The sequence below is a fragment of the Centruroides vittatus genome, unplaced genomic scaffold (genome assembly GCF_030686945.1).
Source record: "Centruroides vittatus isolate TY-2023 unplaced genomic scaffold, ASM3068694v2 contig_922, whole genome shotgun sequence".
In the NCBI taxonomy this organism is placed as follows: domain Eukaryota; kingdom Metazoa; phylum Arthropoda; class Arachnida; order Scorpiones; family Buthidae; genus Centruroides; species Centruroides vittatus.
In genome coordinates, this window is record NW_027122609.1 from 332,797 (window position 1) to 349,295 (window position 16,499).

General features: G+C 25.2%; 1 protein-coding gene across 1 annotated transcript in view; it reads right to left on the reverse strand.

Annotated features, from left to right (window-relative positions):
* Positions 1 to 9,886, reverse strand: part of LOC136984543 (nuclear factor 1 X-type-like) — a 118,480-nt gene extending 108,594 nt beyond the window's left edge. Inside the window, exon 1 of the mRNA XM_067281577.1 lies at positions 9,640 to 9,886. The gene's annotated coding sequence lies outside the window, so the exon portion shown is untranslated. The remainder of the gene's footprint in view (positions 1 to 9,639) is intronic.
* Positions 9,887 to 16,499: the final 6,613 nt, after the last annotated feature.

Below are 16,499 nucleotides of genomic sequence, written 5' to 3' on the forward strand. Positions count from 1 at the left end.
TTTGTTTTATTAATTAGATCAGAAATTGTTTGTAATTATATATTAATAAAAAAACTTTTTTAAAATCCTATGTTAATTAGAAAATTTTTTTATAATTCTTGACTGAACTGTTTTCAATAAAGTACAAATGGATAAAAATACAAAAATGCCATTTATCTATATAAATTTGTACATTTATTTTGAAGTTAAAAATGACCAACAAACACAATAAATTTGACATCACTTTAGTGAGGTTGAGCCCGAAGTTTTAAACGCGAAAACGTGTACGTCGGACGTTCAGTGCCACTTTCCTGTAAGCCTAGAAGTTTGACAATGGCATTTGGAATGTCAAGCATGATTCCATGACTTTCCAAACATCATTTTCAAACTTCTAGGCTTACAGGAAAGCTGTGCTGAACATCCGACGTACACGTTTTCGCATTTAAAACTTTGGCCTCAACCTCATTTTTATAATATATTGATTAGTTTTCAAGTACTATATATTAATGTATTGATTTGAAAGCCTTCATTATTTTCAGTGTTTCAAGTTATTTTTGCTAATGCATAAAAAATAATTTAAATTATTCTAGCTGCTTTAAAATTAATGGCTTAAACTTTTGTACCATTCTAATATTTTTTATCATAGAAATATAATAATTTTGGACATTAATGTATCCTGCTGACTCACTTCTAACACAGCAGAATACATTAATATCTTAAAATCTGATGTTATTTAACAGTATTTGTTTTAAATAGTATTTAGCAATTCTGGTTATGTGATAAATATGAACTTTGATATTTTAAAACAAAATCTTTTCAGAAAATTCTATTGAAGACATAAAGACACCAACCACTGCCGAATTATCGAACTAGAAAACGGCTACATCAATATTAGCCCAACGCCTAACTCTAATTCCAAATTATCTTAAATTATTAATACTATTGAAGACATGTTACAAATACGGAACATTTTGAAAACACTTAAGTTTTCAGGCATCAAAACTTTTATAAAGTGCTATTTAGCAATTAATTACATACTAAGTATAGACAAAGTTATCCCAAAGAATAGAAATTAACAAAAAAAAAAAAAAAACACATTTCTATATGTGATAATTTATTTTAGCACATGTAAGATATGTATTTTTTTTTTTTTTGGTTTATTTATTTTGTTTATTTTAAATTCTTAATTTTATGTTGGAAAAAATCAATATAAATGACTTGGATGTTAACAAAATGCTTGCTTGCTTCTCACAACATATTTACAATGTTGTGGGAAGCAAGCAAAGAAAATATTCCATGAAACAATGAAAAAATAATATATAAATGTATATCTTATCATTAGATTCATTTTTTTTTATATTAAAATTTTTTACTCATAATCAAATTGTTTCCATTTACTTTGGCTAGGCTTTACCAAATATTGTTTAACTGAACATCTAAATGCCGAACTTTTCTGACAATATTTAGGCTAGAATTTAATTAATGAAATGAAGTAATGTAGCCAAAAAAATCCAGTGTTTATACATATGATTATTAAAATTTGGGTTTGGTTGTCATATAGATATTGATATTTTATATTATCAAAAAAAAAAAAAAAATATATAATAAAATTCAGAGAAATTATATTACTTTAAAGTAGGACAGATGTATCCTAAAGTAGATTATCTTTGGAAAAAAAATTCTTATAGACTAATGTTCAATAATCATAATTAACTATTCAAAATGTTAGTTGAAATAATTTTTAATAAAATTTAAAAATTGATGACAACAGAATAACTTTTATTAAAACTATATTGACTCAATAAAACAATATTTTTGATTTTTTCAACTTGGACTATAACTTTAAAAATTTATCATTAAATATGATAATAAAAAAAAATTAACAATCACTTACAAGCCAAATCTTTCAAGAAATTCTACTTTAAATTTCATTGGATAATCATTTTAATTAATTCCTAAAACAACAGTATTCACAGTTAAATACTCAGGTTTTGATATTTAGCTAAATAGAAATGTTATGCTAATTATTCAAATGAAAATTGTAATATTTTTCTAAACTTGTAATATCACAAAATATTACAGTATTGGCATCATTAACAAATGACATATAATATTAAAGAAATAAAAATAAAAGTTTAATGTTTTCCAGATGATGACATTTTCTAAGAAAATATTATTTCAAGACATGAAAAATGAGAATAGACATTATAAATTTAAATTAATACAAAAAACTTTTAAAAATTGGTAAAGAATTGGTATAAGATTTACTTTTGAAAATTCTAAAAATTTCAGTATATATAACTGTAATGAATGAATATATATGGAAGGAACCAATCATTTAATTTTATAAAAAAAGAATAATTTCATATACAGTAAATTATATTGTCCGATTTAATATGGTTTTATTTTTATTTTTTGTTTCCTTCTGAACAAATGTTATGTTTCCTTAATTTTTCTATTAAATAGCTTTTTTAATTTAATAAATGGCTGTTAATTAAACTTAACTAATTAAATTTACTAGCATAATAATTTTAACTATATTTATATGCATTAATGCATTTTTGCTTATGGTGCACAAACATGGATCTGGCAACTAAAAAAATACATTCATTTTATAAACAGCTTTCATACCACTTGTCTCAGGAAAGTGTTGAAATACATGACAGATTACAAATCTAATGGTGAAATACTGCAGGAAGTCCAACTGCCTCTGCTCACAGGCATAATAACAGAAAGACAACTTTTGTGATTTGGCCATCTCTTCAAACACCTTCCAAATGAACATTTTAGACTTTTATCTCTACAGTCCAACTAATGGCCAGTTCTGGCATTATATTGTTAAAGCTAATGATAGTGATGAAGTAAAATACTCTAGGCATATTCTAAGCTTGCCTGGAAGGTCTTATACATACTTAACTTGTATATAATGTTTGTTTGTATATACGCTTTCCCTATTTGCAAAAATTTTTTATAAATAAACAATGATGATGATATGCATTAAGCAATATTCTATGATACTAACTTATTTTTAAACCAAAAATGAGATATATCAACAAACTAAACATTGAAATTTAGTAAGTATTCAATTTTAGAACTTTAAAAAAGAGTATCTACAGAAGGTATTATTAGAAATTCAAATCCTCTGAAATGTCAACAAATAGTTTAATAATTTGAAGCAAATAACATGCTTTATGGATATGAAAATATAGAAATTTTCTTTTGGGCATTTTTATCTGTATATAATTTCTTTTACAGTAAATGTTTCTAAAATATAGTTTACTAATAATGTTTTATTATTAATGACCGAAGAACTCTTCATAATCTCACTAAAGGAATTGGCAATTCATTATGGAAATTTCATAAAATTTAACATACTAATTTCAGCATTAAAATTCTTGGTTTTTCAAAGAAATTTATATTTTTCTGGTTTACATTTATTTTAATTTATAATAGATATACAAATAAAAATATATTGTTAAGAATTTGTAGGGACTATATAAATTTAATTTATTTGTTTCTGTGATAAATTGAATTAGTACATTGATATTTTAAAACAAATAATTTTTAATAATTATTATATTTATTTTGAAACAGTTATTACATTTTTGAATGTTTGACACATCATAACTTGTACACAAATCCATAAATATTAAATAAGTTTATATAATTGATGATTTTTGAATGAAAAAAATAAAGAAACAGTTTGCACAAAGGGAAACTAATGTAAACACCTACACTTGTAAATCCTACTCAATGTTTCTATAATTTTTTGAATACTTTTGGAATAAATCTGCGTTTTTTTTGATACCTTAAAAAATAAACATAACAAGTTGGTAAAATATGTGGACATTATTATAGACATTAAATAAATATTTGAAGGTATATGATCAAATATGAAGATATTATAATACTGTATTACCATAACAAATAGATAAAATGGGGCATTTACTTCACAATAAACGCAATCAAAAATAAAATAAAAGTCTATTACACTATTAAATTATAAGAAAATCATTCAAAACATATCAAATTTTTGTACATAAAGGATACATTTCACTCTTCACTAAATGTCATATAAGCGATATATTTTCATGAGACTATTGAACAAAACTCGTCAATATTTCGTTGTACAAAATCTAATAGCAGCTGCTGGTAGAATTAATGAGAAAAATAGAAATAGTTTAGTGAAAAACAAATTTTCAAAATAAAACGAGAAAATAACGTTAAATGATGTGATCAAGCAACGTCCATGAGCGTCCAAATTCGATTTCTAGCGACATACAGTTTACGCTGTACGCTTATTATTTACAGGTTTTAACTTTGCCACGTAAATACATTGTCTTGACGATCAAAAACATTTAATCAAGGAGAGGTCCGGCTGACTCGAACTCCCTTACTTTTGTAAATAAATTAAGAAAAAATAAGTAATTCTACAGTGAAAAGATTTGAATGTGATAAACACACTTACAGATACAGTACTACGTGTAAGTTATATACTATGATAAATGAACCATATCATTTATAATACAACAGGGACACATTTCAGAATTAGTGAAAATGGGGTCTAAAACTGTTTGAATTTCGGTTATTTTTGAACATTTTATTTATTTATTTATTGATCTGTAAATTGGTGATTTTATGTTGACGTGTTAATTAATATTATTTCTCTATTCAAATATTGATTCTACAATCAAATATTAAAAACAGGCAGAACCGGGATGTTTACTCTTCATCCACAGCGCTAACGGCTACATCCTTAATCGTGGATAATTTAAATGGGGCCCGGGGTAGAGCGGGACCCTTTTGCCATTTTTTTTTTTTTTTTTTTTAACAAATGAAACACGTAAAATGCTTCTTTATTAAACTTAATTAAACAAAAACCGTTCTTAAATATTTTATTTATTATTTATTATTTTGTTAATAAAAAGTAACATTTATAGGAGTAGGAACCACAGTTTTATCTGGTCCCGGAGCAAAATCCCCAGCTCTTCTTCTCGATGGTCCTGGTTACATCCAGATTAGTACGGAGATGAATATAGTTTTTCACGTTCTAATTCGAGCCCCTCCTAATATCTGTTCTAATCACCCTACTTTATGATCTACCAATTATGTTTATCATAATATATTTAAATTATTATAAAAATATTTAAAAAATTTCACAACTCAATAAAAAAAATATTCATTTCTGCTAATATAATTATAAAATTTATAAAATATTTATTGAAAAGTACTCGTATTAAAAATAGTATAGACCCTATACTGTTTATTTAATACAATTACACAAAATATATGCAGACAAATTTAATCTATTAATACTTTGATATACGGTATATACAAACAATCTTCAATTATAATGAATAATGAAAAGATGCCACGCAATATTAAACATATTGCGAGGGATTAAACAGCCAAAATATTCTTTATTCCTTTAATTATAAATATTTTAAACTAAAACATATTTCTAATAATAACTTTTTTCTTAATTATTAACTTGTTTAATGCAATAACAAAGGAATATTTTAACATTCTGTAGGTATTGTATGTAATTTTAAGCTACAGCCTGATTTTGTTTTTTTAAACAAAGCTAAAGATATCTTGAATTTGTTACAAAACTCTTGTTTATGTAAGCTTTGATTTTTCTAGTAAAACAAAAATTTTTCTGCAGAACATTTTAAAAAGTTATCTACACATTTTCATGAGACTAAAATGTCGGAAAATTAAAAAAATCATTTTTTTCTTTTGACTCTATTAATAATATATTTCGAACGGATGCAATGCATTGTGGGTCATTTGCTGTCGTGACAATAAGTAACATATATTGTTGAACGATACACACGCTCTCCATAGAATCGTTCGAGTAGAATACCAACAGAAGAATTAAAATATAAAAAATTCGGGTGTCTTATTTACAAAAATATATAATTTAATAGGCTTACAGCTATAAGAATTTCGGTTCTTGTCATCATAACTCGCTTAAAAGTTTTTGTCTCTTATATTCTTCTAAATAAATTGACTTATAGATCAATTCAATCGATCAAAAACAATAATTACAGGGGTGGTTAACAATTGCATTGAGCGTTGAGAGTGAATTTAAATTTAAAAAAATAAACAAACAATAAAAGTAAAATTGCTGTGAGTGAACAGGTATGACGTACTGTACTTTCTTATTTTACGCATTGTTTGTTTCGACATCATAATAATTGATATTGTAAGGAAATTACAAAGTAGAGAGATTAAACATTTATGTATATGTACATTTTGATTTATATTAATTTAAAAATATGTTTATTTTTTCAGAAAATAAATAATAATATTTATTGGAAGAAAATAATAATAATAATAATAATCATGTAACGTCGTGAGGTATTTGGTACACGTGTTTTTTGTTTACTTTTCTAGTTCTAAATAATTTATTTATTCTAAATAAAGTAAAAACTGCCAAAAAATCGAAGAATGTTCTGAAGTAATTAGAAACGTAACAAAAATCTTTTTTATTCAAGAAAATATGTAAAAATAAAACATTTTTAAAAGTAAATTTAAAAAAAAAAATCTAATTTATTTTTAACATACTCTTCACTTTCTAGCAATAAATTAATTTTTAATAAATAAATAGTCTTATATTCTCTCAAGATAGAACCTTAAATGTCTTCATGGATAATAATTACAAATTTTACAATTATTATTTTTAAAATAGGACTAAAAATTTTTATTTAAAAAACATTTTTCAATCCAATTTATAATTTTTTAGAATATTTAATGTTTAAAAAATAAAAGCAGTTAATATAGTTAAATATGATTCGACTTATGTATAGGCCCTATTATCTAGTTTATATTAAATAATTAATTTTGAATTTATAATCATAATTTCAGTTAATATTTAGAATGAAAATAATTTAAGGATTATGATTTTATAATAAATTATTTCATGATTAAAACAATTGTAGATATAAATGGTTTATTATTCTATGCAAGCTTTATAATTAAACCAATTATATATTGACTAATATTCGGAAATTATTTATTATAATACTTAATCTAATTTAATTATATTTCATAAAGATTTTGACAGATATTTTAATTGCTGCATCGCAAATTTCTTTTTATAAACTGTAAGAATCTTGAAACTTTTGAGTAAATATTTTTCTCTTAAGAATCCCATAAAAATCCAATAAAAATGATCGTACTATCATACCTAAGTAACTAATTTTCATTAAAAATAATGCTTTATTCAAATTTTATTATTAAATTAAAAGAGAATACCAATAAACTTTAAAAAAAGTACGAATGTAATTTATTTTAATGATGATAATTTATAAAACTTTTACGCTTCAGACTGCAATTACATACTTTCGATCGATTTTAGAAGAAATATTTAATGAGAGTAGAGTGATTAAATCTATTTATTCACTTAAATAAATCCCAGAAATTAAAAGAAGGGTTAAATAAATTCGAATTCTATTGGTCATGTCGCGTTTTTATCGTAAATATTGAGAATTCGAACCACGTGATAATTTTTTATAATGTTTCTTTTTTAAGTAAATATTTTAGTAATGACTTACTGATTCGTTATAAGGATATTTGATTGTAATTTGTCTATTATTAGATAACTTTAACCTCTAGAAAACGTTATATAACTAGAATTCATTGTGTAAAAAAAAAAAATCTGTAGTTGTGTATAACGTGTGCAATTACAATATAACGTAAAACTATCTTATAATATGGTTTAGTTGTAGATTTGGTAATTCTCTCTACTTTATTAACAACAAACTAGAGTTATTATACAAATGGCTTAAACACTTTAAAATTAAAAAAAAAAAAAAAAAAATACTACTCAATTAACATTCAAATGTCTAATATATACGTATTAATAGCATCAGCGTGCAAAATTGATAAAAATTAGTAAAACATACTTCTAATTTATATATATTTTCAATGCAATTATCTAAAAAAAATGTGAAATTCTTGAAGGGATATGGTTGAGAAATTACAATTATATTGTCATTTAAAACCTATTCATTACATGAAGTAGTAAAATTTTATCAATGTAGTTGGTTGAAATTATTTTGTATTCACTTTTAGTTTAGATTTAACGTTAAATTTATAATATTTATGTTTTAAGTTTACTTAATGACATTAACATTAACTAAACTTGGAATCTTTCTAAATTAAATGACACATAGCAAGCATTTAATTTGCAATAAATATATTAATAAGAATAAGTATAATTTTAATAATTTTACTGTGTTTTTTCATTGCAAAAATCTGAATTAACAATAATTAACTCGAAGTATATTATTATTAGATTTAGAAGAATCGCAATGTTTTAACTTCCTGATTTTTCAGTTTTATTTGATCTTCGGGTCTTTAGATTAATCATTTAACCTTCATTTAGATTCATTTAAATTTTTTTAAATGCTCGTATCTAAAAATATTACTTATTAATTCATATTAATCAATACGTTAGTTATCATTTATATTTTAATATTATCAAAAAATTATATTAAAGTAAATTTTATATTACGGTTTAAGAATTATTTGTGTGTCAATGATTAATAGTAATCAATGTGAATAACTTTTATGTTTTAGACTAGGATAAGTTTCGGAAATATGAATTTTTATAAAACTTTCGCTTTAAAATAAGCGTTTCAGCTTTAATTTGATAATATTAAATCATTCCATCAGACAAATTCCTCAATGGTAGAAAGTCCAAAAATTTCAAGTCCCTCTCCTTTCGAAAACTTTTAAAGTAGTAAGAACTTTTTATTTTACTTTTATGAAAAAGTTTTCAAAATAAAAAAAAAATTCTATGCCATAACTCAATTCTTTTCTCTGAAAAATTAAATTATGTTCAAAAACTCAATAAATTCTTTCATGAAACTTGATCGTTAAACTTTATACTACCAACATTCTAGTAACAATAAAAGAATTTCTTTCGGAATAAACAATGACAATTGTATTTACAATATTGAAATCAAACATCAAAGAAAGATTTATAACGTATATGATAGAAGATAAAATGTGCATACAGCATAATCGATTAAAATATCCATCTACAAAAAGTATATCCAAATCCAAAAAGATACAATTTTTAAATATATATCCGAGCTTCGATTTTGAGATGGGAAAAATGGTTTAAAAAAGAATACTTTTGTTTATATAAAAGATAACAAAGACTAATTCGTAAATTAGAAAATAGCTTATATCCTAAAACATACAGACAAACAAACGGGAGTTTTATTTCTGCACACGATTAAACCTAATTACTCCGAAGGTTTTTTTTTATATTGAGTCGCAGATCAAAAATACTCATGTAGCATCTATTTCAGGTGCGTAAATGCGGAACGAACGACGTAAGTAATAAATGCGAGCAACTGGGTGATAAACAAATAAAGCGGTTCAAATGTCAGCACGAGGACCCCGACCGCACACTTGCGCACCGAGTGGGCGGTGAGTGAAAGTTATCTTTGAAGCACCGCATCGATGCGTCATCGCACTGGCTAACACACACACACACGAGACAGTCGCTACATCTCGCATCATCCAACACATACACACACGCGATTAATGCGCCGAAACACTCTAACGCAACATACAAAAAAAAAAAAGTCAATGGAGCAATTAAAAAAACTGATATTTTATTTGTATAAAACTACTACTCACCATACTCAGCGATGCTTTAATTGCTGCCGTACGATGCAGTTAACGTTGCATAGTGAGAGCGCACATATATACAACAGCGTCGCGTTAACAGTAAACGTTGTGACATAAACCGATGACAAACTGTTATCCACCCCCCTGGAAATAGAGGTATCGATCTGTAGCACGCCAAATACTAACACCGTTTGGTTACGAGTGTTTCCCCCACAGCTGTGGCGTAGCAAAATATTTTGCTGCTGTTGCAATACAGCGACTGGTATGATCTAGGCGGAGGGTGTCACTCAAACGACATCCACCAATCATAACGGGTATACTACGAGACGTAATCGATGACGCATAGTAGGAGGGCTCTTTAGAATGAGAAGAAACGATCTCCGGTGTGTGTCTGTGTGTAAGTGTGTGTGTATGTGGCGTTTGTATACAAATTATCGAAGTGTTGAGGTTTTTGGTGTGTCTTTTAAAAATTCTCTTCAGTTTATATTTAAAATTATTTTTGTATTCTGAATTAATTAAGTAAAGAATATACAAAAGTTTAAAATTTTATGTGTTTATAGTAAAAATAATTGTTTATTTTTTAAATGAATCAGCTGATATACAGAAAAAATAAAGTTTGGATTTCTAAATACAGCAGATATAAGAAAAACATGTATGATTTCCTTTCATTTTAATATTTTAAAGTATTAAATCTTTATGAGAAAAAATACAGGGATACGTTTATTACGATTGTTTCTGTATTTTTTATTGCTTTCATTCACGCGTTATGCCTTTTGATTTAATAAATATTTTAAAATATTAAAAGTTATTTTATTTTTAAATAAATAACTGTGTATTAACATTAGTCTAAACTTTTAAAAAATATTTGTTTTCTAGCTTTTTATATAATTTAATTTTTAGTCTGCAAAAAACATTTTAAAATGCAGATACTTAGCATTTAATTATACAGTTTTAAGTGTTTTTAAAAATAATTTTTTTTAATAATTTATTGTCAGCTTTTAAATGAACTTTAAATAATAAATTAAAAATAAATACTTTAATTACTCTAATTTTTATAAATTGAATAATGGTAAAGATTTAGTGCCTTTAACATAAGAAATATAAATTATTGTGCATTTTATTTAAAGTAAATTTTTTAAGTTAAAATCTATTTTAAATCACTTTTTTCTTCTTTTAAATATCAATACCACAGAATTATATTCTAAGACATTAATGAGGAATGAAATGTGAAAAAAATTATTTTCCTTTCACTCTCCGATTATAAAATTTAAAAAAATACTCGTATTTAAAATTTGAAAAAAAAAAACTTTGAAGATTGATTTTTTTACTCTATTTTAGGTGTGATGGCGCCATTCTTGACATCAGATTAAACTAAAGAAAGATGTCCATCTTCTTTCGTTTTTATTGCTTGTAATCTCTTACAAAAAAAAAAGAGAAATAAAAAAATAATAAGTATTTTAAAAGGAATATAATAATCAAATCGTACGTGGAATTAGTAACATTCTACGGTTTTTGTTCTATAATTAGATTTAACCTTAAAATAACTTTGGTTGCTAGCATTTCTCCTTACAGTCCGACAATAGCATCCATTCAGAAGATTAGGAAGCGCGTTTTTAATAGCGCATCCATCTACCCGTTGTTTAATTATATCGATGTAAAGGATGTTTAATGCTTATTAAAAAATCTAGTTCCTAGTAGGAATGCCGTCGTGCACCTGTCCAGGTAGTACATTTAGGCCAAGGTCTGGGACAGATAATCGCGAAACGGTATAACGGGGATCGATACAAATTCACTATTTGACGGATGATCTCGAAGGAGTACGGAATGGAAAGCAGTTGGAACTGATCCTGATTCCTGTCTATTTACGGAAAGTCGATTTCTAGCTTGTCAGCAGCTAATGGAGACAACAACGTTTGCGTCACTTCGCTTACATCAAATCTGTTATTGCCCGACCTTGCATTCGACCATCGCTCTTCATTAAAATATTGTTTTAACTATCTTTCTTCCGTTTCTTCAACTTTTAAAACTCTTCCACGACTCTCTTAACTCCGAATTTATCATTTTTCAGCAATTTTTTCCTTAATTTTTTGCGATTTTACACTCATTTTATGAGTGTAATTACGTCCACTTCTTTCAGCTGTATTTAAACTAATTCGTAATTAGTTAGACCCATTTTTAATTAGTTAATACAAGGCAATTTTAAATATATATACATTCATATTTATATGTTTGATTGTATAGAATATGCAAATGGAACCGGAATAATTAATTTTACGAGCACTTAATTTGCCATTATAATAACGATCAGAAACGCATAAAATTAATTATTCCTTTAGGTTAATAAATACCGTTATGTTTCTGAAATAAAAAGTAGAACAGTAATTTATTGAGTCATTGAGCAATAATTTTGGAGCCGCGCTAAAAATAATAACTACTACTACAAAAAAAAAACAACATAAGAGTGCATTTTTGGTTTTTTCTTATATAGTAAAGCATTATTTTGAATATAATATTTATTTTTTCTGTGTAAAGTGTAAAGAAAGGATGAGCTCAGCTAACCAACTCCCTAAACAAAACTGAATCGTAGGTGTGGACTCAGAACCTCCCTTGATTCGGGCGATTCTTCAATTTCTGCTTCCCACTCTCATCGTTTTCTTCCTACGCAGCGATCAGTAAAAAGTACAAAAATCGAAGCCAGAGAGAGAAAAAATAAAATAAAAAGTAAAGGGAGAGAGAAAAAAATTGTCGAAGATGATTTCGATCGGTCAGGAACAAAGTTGAATCTCACCGGCTTTCCCTGCTTTGACCTAGACGATATGACCCAATTCTTGTATAGTTTAATTATTCCCTTTCTATAATCATGTATTAAAGATGAAATTAGTAAATAAAAATTAGGTAACGATATTTTTAACTTATTTTATATTTAAAATTTGAATTTTTTATTTTTTTTATTTTTATTATTATTAAAATAAATAATGTTTAATATCGGTAGATGGCGTTAGGTTAAAATTATCGTCTGTTACTTTCGTGCGTAAGACTTTTCTCGTGCATATGATTAAAAGTAATGTCAGAAATTACGGAAGATTTGTTTCAACTAAAGAGAAAATAAGTATATATTCGAGTATTTTTTGCTATTTTTAATATATTTTTAAACCCTTAAAATGCATTTATTAAGTTTGCAATAATAAAAATACCTGAAGTTAATTTTTCAACCGGTGGATCGCGATCTCTCATCATGCTTAAAAAATTCACCAATTAAAGGTTGAAAACTGTGTTTAATATAATGGTAATTTTATTAAAAAGATTTAATAGAATTATCATTACATTAAACACACATTCTAATAAAATTACCATTATATTAAACACATTTTTCGACCTTTAATTGGAGAACTTTATAAGCATGGTGGGAGATCGCGATCCACCGGTTGAAGAATTAACTGCAGAATTGTTTATTATTACAAACTTCATAAATTTAATTATATTATGGATAAAAACTGATAAAATTACACGTATTAACTGTTACAAATACACTGAAATAAAAATGTATAATAAACTATAAAGTTATGCAATGACATAATTACTCTAGTACATTTATTAAAACACTTATATCAATTTTACAGCCATTGTAATTAGTATAAACATAAATATACATTTTTCTTGCAGCTTTTCTATCATGTACTTAATTGATGGTGCACACCAATTCTTTCCTTTTTTTTTTTTTTTTTTTTTTTGATGTAATACACATAAAAAGTTAAAAATTTATCTATAAAAATACATGAAATGTCTTTATACGTATCCCTATTCTGAAATTTGCAAAATATCTATAACTTTTGCAATAAATGAATTGCCTGAGAATTTACTTAATTCGTTAACATGTAATAAAGTCAGTATAAATTCAACATATATAGCTGCATCATAATTCAATATACTAGTTTTTATTTATTTATTTTACACACCAACGTTTAATTATTTTGTTGTAAAGCATGCAAAACTTTTGAATTAAACTTCTACTATAAACTATTGCGTATAAGCCTGTAGGTATTTAAAAATTGTTTATTAAAATTATATACTGTACTCTGATAATAAAACAAGATTTTTCTCTAAAACTTTTGAAAACTGAACTGTTACTAAGTTTTACTGTATCTTGTATTCTTAGAGTTCAACGCACGCATTCCATTTAGGATATTATGGATGTTGTTTGATAATCATTTGCTCTAACACACTTCATTACCTTATAGACAACATTACACACCCCAGAACAAAATTTTTTCTTGATTTTAATCTAATTTGTTTCCTCATCAAACTTTGTACATCGTTGATCATGCTTAGAACATTAAAGATCAGATACACGTAAAACTTACGTAGTCCTCCAAATTCATTATGCAGCATCTTTTTTTTTATGAGAATGTGTTTTTAATTTTCAGTGCACGAGTTCTCGATTACTACAAAAAAAAAAAAAAAACAAAAAAAAATGTTTAAATAATAATTCCTTAATTTTTTCAAAGTTTCTTTAGATAATAACATCTTATTAATACGTTTTTCTAGCTAAATTTCTATTTTTAGAATTTTTTCTATCATAAATCAGTTTTTCTTCGCATAAAACTAGCTAATTTATATTTAGAAATGTTTCATGACTAATTGGCTTTTATCGAAATTTATGAATAAAAATTAGAATTTTTTGATTGAGTGTAGCTAAATTTTGTCAGTTTATATGGAACTTATTTTGTATATATTGTAAGCTTTAACTGATTTATCATTATAACAATGCAAATAATATTACGAAATCGATAATAAACAAGGTCATCTGTCAAAGATTAAAAAAGTAGCAAGGTCATAATGTCAATTGGTTTGCTCTTTTTAGGTTACGAAAACAACCTTATGTATTTATTTTTAAAAATTGTCATCTTATTCGGAATTTTTAAATTTAAATGCATAAATTAACTATAGTTAAAGATTTTTAAATAGAAATTTTAGTCATGTTAACGAAAAAATTAACGCGTAATAAATGCACTAAATATTAATAATAATGCATTTTAATTTATTCGAAGAGTTATACATGAGTAGAAATATATTTAAACGAAATATTCTATAATTTACGAAATCCGTAAAGTTTAAAGATATTATTTCGTGGTCCATTTTTATCGTTAGTTTCTGCTTTGTGTACCTTGTTGACTCTTCTATAGACTTTGGTGAAATATGAGATGTGACGCATTTGGATATTTTTATCAAGTCCCGTGTGGTAAAAAGGATAAGTTAAAACTGCCTTCGCCTGCCTGCAGTGCAACGAATAGCTAAATTATGTCTAAGTCTCGTAATTATAAAGTAGATAGCAGCTGTAAGTACGCGACAGCTGCTAAAACTTTTCTCAAATACCAAAGATTTATTTTAATTCGCTTTTAAATTTCTTAAATGTTCTCTTTAAAGCAGTGAACCAACTTCACTATTTTACTCCTTATACACCTTTACTTGAAAATCGTTACTTGTTCAGATTGATCATTCATTCTTCAGTTTAATCTTTTCTTTTTCTTTTTCTTTTACTTTGGATGTAAGCCAAGTCTACAAAATAAATCACTGGAAAAGACTTGATTAGATAGTAAATATACATTTTATTTTGTCAATTTTCAGTATTTTTATTTAATAAATTTATTAGATAGAACATAAGTTTAATTACAGTAATATACTCAACATTTATTTGCTTTTTTTATAGTATAAATTGTTATTAATTCATTGGTTTTGTTGTACTTTTTGCATAAAAAACTCAGAATTAAAGAAATTAGATGTCCGAGTGATCTGCAATATTTTTTTAGATAACGAAGTTTTAAATGATCAATTTCTAAGATGATTGCAATAAATTTTATATAGATTTAGTATTTCACTTATTTTATTTGGGTTGGTGTAACGTTTACAGGTTATAAAAAAGTAGTAAATTTTCTTTAGTAGACATAAGAGTTATTGTTTCGTTGTATTTAATAGTTTTTCTCTTTTATATCAGAAAAGTAATTTCAGAAAAAATATATATATTGAAGTTATTACATATAAGAGATAAGCGGAATTTATTCGACATCCATTTTATGATAAAACTTCCATAAATTTTCACATAATATGGTAATTTTTATATTTTGTAATGATATAAAATTTTATGTATAAGGCTTTTTAAGAGATAATCGCAGTTTTGGGAGGATAAATAAGACATTTTATGTGATATCCAAACTTTAAATATTAATTTAGAAATAACGATGATTTAATTATACTTAAAATAATTATAGAAACTAAAATAAATTTGATTTAAACTTTTTCTTTTGATATAAAGAGCAAATTGATTTGGATATTACAAAATTGTTGAGACAAAAAATCTTCTAAGATTTTTTTTTCTCCAAATCAAATAAATTGAAACCACTGTAACTTTTATTTGATGCTTCGTCCTTTTTTTTTATTTTACTTATAAATTTCTCTCTATAAAAATATGCCAATCCCATAAAATAAATATGAGAATTTCAAAAAATTTAGATAATAAATAACTTGTAAAATCTTATAGTTCATACAGTATTAATGTATATATAAAATTAATGATTCTAACTGTTAAAAATTTCATTTATATGTTCATCTTTAAGTCTGTTTAATAGTACAAACTAATTTTATTTTAAAAAACTTAATAATTAGTTTATATACAGGATAAGAAAATTGAGGTTTTGAAAGAAAATTAAGTTATTTATATCATTTATCTGTCCTTCGTTTTTTTAAATAACTTTTTAAATAGCGATAATAGCATAAAAATTTTAACTTTCATACCCCTAATTTTATTGCAGATTAGAAAAACATAAATCATATAACATTAAAGGTTTAAGGGATAGAATATGACGATAGAAGGC